Source organism: Aphelocoma coerulescens, unplaced genomic scaffold, assembly GCF_041296385.1.
Source record: "Aphelocoma coerulescens isolate FSJ_1873_10779 unplaced genomic scaffold, UR_Acoe_1.0 HiC_scaffold_55, whole genome shotgun sequence".
Taxonomy (NCBI): Eukaryota; Metazoa; Chordata; class Aves; order Passeriformes; family Corvidae; genus Aphelocoma; species Aphelocoma coerulescens.
The window spans coordinates 2,917,445-2,922,130 of record NW_027183894.1 but is presented as its reverse complement, the minus strand read 5'-3'; positions in this window follow the sequence as shown (position 1 = coordinate 2,922,130).

Genomic DNA, 4,686 nt, shown 5'->3' with positions numbered 1-4,686 from the left:
GGCCGCAATCCAGACCAAGGAACGAGGGTAGATCCATGCCAGCAGAATCAAAGGACCTGTAAAAGAACCTGAAGAGTGGACTGTAATATCCAAACCAGGTGATACCAAATTGATTCTTAAACGGAGACCAGGTGGCAATGAGCTAGAACAATCTAAATAATCCAAGGGATATGCAAAGAATCACACCTAACTGAGAAGTAAAAGCCAAATTTATATCAGTGGCCCCTGGACAAATTCTGGGACATCGTGGAGAAGAATATTCTCACTTCAAACAGGAAGGGTTGGGACTGGATCAAACAGGGAACTCTCATGTTCTGATTCTAGCCTGTGATTTGTATTAAGAAGGCGGAGAATCACAACTTCCATCAGTGCCACATCATATACCCTGTTTGAATCATTCTAACACGGGGCATGCCAACCACGTCAAATATAAGTAATTAATCTAGAGGGAAATTGGCATTTCACACCGTCGACACCCTAGTTGTAAAGGGTGTCAAGCACAAAATCGACCCCCTATCCAGACAAAATCATAAGCAACAAAAGCAATAACTTTGCTCTGCAGATGGGAATTACTAGTGCCTGTTGAATGGGAAACACCTAAGATACGATAAGATACTACAGTTAAAAAGGTGCCAAAAGAAATTTGCCTAAAAGCTACAAAGGAAGTGACAAGGAAATAGAGGGCAAGACCGGGTCGGCCACTGTACTCGCCACCGAGAAGATCCAATACACCTGCTATGGGTTGCAACCTCATAGGCAAGGGAGGTGGGAGTATAAGCCATGCCGGACCTCTGTTATTCCTTCTTTTGTCACTTCTCCTGGTCCCTTTTGGGACACCGGCAAGACCATGTTACAAATGCTATCGAAAGCTCTACATGGAAAGACACCGGGGCTTCTTTCTTATTACTCATACCCATACCAACAGTCACTGTTATGACTCATCCAAATTAGGTATTTGCATGCATAAAGGAGAAAAATATTGGATTACAGAAAATTTAGGAACAAGTGGAAACAGACTAAGAAGCAATTGTCCAAAAGGAGAAAAATAGATTTGCTCCACAGCTGCCACCAGGGGAACAGTCCAAGATTTGGTAAAAGAGCAAGTGGTAAGTAAAGATACAAAGCCAGCACAGCAACCTCGCCCTATATTCGCCTCACCACGCCAGGACCTGTATGCAAAGCTCAAACAACAAAGAGGAAAAAACCCCAAGGTTAGGAAAAAACCTGTTTGTGGAATTGGGGGAGAGGATAGGTAAAGAACTTAACATAACCAACTGTTGGGTCTGTGGAGGAGCTTTAATGACAGAAGAATGGCCACGGAAAGGTAGCAGCGTAGGCCCGGTAGAACTCCTTAAATGGAACTGGACAAATATAAGAGGGGGGAACCGACCTGAGGGGTGGATTTTAAGTTCAACAGTGATAGGGGAAGAATGCCTCTGGCGAACTGGGATAAACTTTCTTAATGAAGTAGGAAACACTCCCTGTAAAAGCTATAAAGTGAGTAACAAAACTTCAAGGTGGTGGGTCCCAGAAAAACCAACTTGGTATTGAGCCCAGAAAAAAGGAAAAGACTGTGTATATGATCATGAAGTTGGACTCTTTCAGTGTAATGACACGAGGAAAAATCCTTATTTTGGAATCCCAGAAATAGCCAAATTTGGGGAGAATATAAATCAACAAGAAGGTGATTATTGGAAAGCACCAGATGGCTTCTTTTGGATATGTGGGAAAAGGGCATCCCCAAGACTCCCTTCACATTGGAAAGGGAGTTGTACACTAAGAATCATTCAACCAGGGTTTTTCCTTTTCCCAGAACCAGTGGGAGATCAATTAGGTATACCTCTCTATGAAGACTTCAAAAGAAAGAAAAGAGATTTAATTGGAGGGTTCCAAAAATGGAAAGATGAGGAATGGCCCCCTGAACGAATATTAGAAACAGATGGGCCAGCTACCTAAGCACAAGATGGAAGCTGGGGATATCAGACCCCAATTTACATGCTGAATCGTATCATCAGACTCCAAGCTCTTGTAGAAATCATAACCAATGAAACAGCTGGGGCTATGGAATTAATAGTCAGCCAGCAACGCCAAACCAGAGCTGCAATACATCAAAATAGGCTGGCTTTAGACTATTTACTGGCCGAAGAAGGCGGTGTGTGCAGGAAGTTCAATACATCGGACTGTTGTTTAAAAATTGATGACAATGGGGATGCCGTTCTAGATATGGCCAACCAAATCAGAAAAATAGCCCATGTACCAGTCCAAAAATGGGAATCAATGATGTCTGCTAACTGGTGGGATGGCATATTGGGGAAAGAATGGTGGAAGAATCTAGGTTTCTTCCTCTTATGTGCTACAGCTAGTCTAATATTTCTCCCTTGCTTGATCCCCTGCTTTATTCGGCTAATCACCAGCATAGTTCAAGGCATGCAAGTTGTGGCAATGCCTACTGACCCAAAGTTGGCTATGTCTGGAACAGCACAAAAAATTATGGTATTAAAAAGACAAAGTGATATAAAAGACCCTCTTGAAGAAGCCAAATTGATCTGTGAAAAGAACGAACAGACATTAGAAGCCAAGAAAAAAGAATTATTGCTCAAGCCAAATGATTTATAAAATAGAAAAGGGGGGATTGTTATAAACATATATTATATTAGCTTCTCGCAAAGTATAAAGTAGATATTATATAACGTTAGAAATGCTTTCTGCTGTGTGGATGTAGTTTTCTCTCTTTTTAGCAAGAATGTTAGCAAGTGTGAGCACGTAAGATAACCTCCAAACGAACAGAGGATGAGGCCCGAAAAGCTGCTAATCAACACTTTGTCTAGGGAGCAAAAGGGCCCAAAGGCTACTCCGCCCGGAGAACGGGCGGCCAGGAGAGTCCGGGAGATTTTATCACCACTCTGCCCGGAGAGACGAAGAGGCCCAAAGCTGCAATCAGCCCTGACTGTCTGGAGAATTAAGAAATCCACCCTACCATCGACTCTTGCCTAGCGGGCCCAACCCCAAGAATCAAGAGAAATAAAACCACAAGGCAGAAGACTAGGCACGCTCTAAAAAGGCGGAACCAAGGAGTGGCCATGCAGAACAGCTCCAGGAAAAGTTTTAATATGAATAAAGAACAGACAGTAAAAACGGTATAAAAAGGACTGACCTCTGGCATCAGGTGTGCTCTTGGCAGAGCGCCAAGGCAACTGGCTGTTACCCCGTTGCTTTATTTGATGTGTCTCTTATTGTCTTTATATTAAACCCCTTTAAATTCTCACAGGAGAGTGAACTTCGTTTTTCACAGAGAGAAGTTGTTCCCCCTGACAGCTAAGCTCCAACTACGGTGTCGCTTATGTCCTTCCCAGGACGGGCGGGAAAACGCCTCGGCGCAGCGCAGCGCTGGCCGGGAGCGGCCGGCACGGCACCGAGCGCGCTCCCCACTCCCTCCCGCCCGCGCCGCTGCGGAGACCCCGGGTTCGCCGGAATCGGCTACATGCTGCACGGAGGGCAGCGCGGCAAAGGCGGCCTCCCCTCGTCGCCCGGGGAAGGCCGGCCTCGGATCCCCGCTCTCTCCACCGGCACGGGCAGTGCCAGCAGCCTCTCGCTGTGGTCGCCGCTGGCCGAAAGCCTCGCCGCGCACCGCCCGGCCGGCCCCGCCGCTCCGCGGGGTCACACGGCACCTGCCGTGGGCGGCCGCCAAGCGACAGGAAGCAGAAGCGCTCACCGCCGCGCCGCTCGCCGCCCCGCCCGGGCGCTCCTCTCCTCGCGCTACCACGATGGCGCCGGCCCGCCCCGCCTTCCCCGTCGCCTGCGGCGCAACGCGGCTGCTCCGAGCCACGCAGCACGCGTGCGGCCGGGCCCTGCCGAGCTGCCGGCGGAGCCGGGGCACAGCCCGGGCGGGAGAGCTTCCGGCGAGGCTGGGCGGGCGGCGAGCGCGGCCGAGCGTGAGCGCGCCAGGCGGGCGGCGGGCGGCGGCGTGATGGAGAGCTAGATGGAGGCGGCAGCACCGCGCGGCATAAAATAGCTGATCGTCCGGCAGCCGCCCGCTCCGCAGCCCCTCGGCTGCTGTCGAGAAGGGCCCCGGCCCTGGCCGCGCCGGTGGCGAGGCGGCTCCGCAGCCCGCGGGCAGCCCTGGCGGGGCAGGGGAGCACTGCGGGCAGCCCCGGGGCCGCGCAGCCGTCTGCAACGCGCGGTGGGAGCCGCTGGGAACTATTTTACACGTCCCGGGGGGCTGGAGAGGAGCACGGAGACCACGCGGCAGGTCGCTGCCGTTAGGGAAAATTAATCCACGATGCCTGAGGTTTATATCCGAAAAGGAGACAGAGGAGTCCTGCAACATTCTTCGACTACAGGGAGAGTCCATGGGGCTTTTCCCATGGCGTCTGTCAAACGGTTGCGGGATGCAGCCCCCTTTTGATGCCAAGTTCCCGGCCACAGCACCCTCTTCCTTTTCCCCACTGGCTGAGGTATTCGGGAGATACAGACTTCCGGAACTGCCTACTCTATGCGCCCCCCTCTAATATGCACCCCCCTCTTGGCATCGAGAAGAAAGAAAAGAACCCCATTCCTAATGCTCTTAAGTCTTTGTTGCCTTGCTCTAGGTTCAGGAATTTAACACGGCCTTGATTAATCAACAGTCTCTGATGATTAGTAACAGTTCTAGAGAACTCCTAGTTTCTTCTGTTACTTCACTAGCCA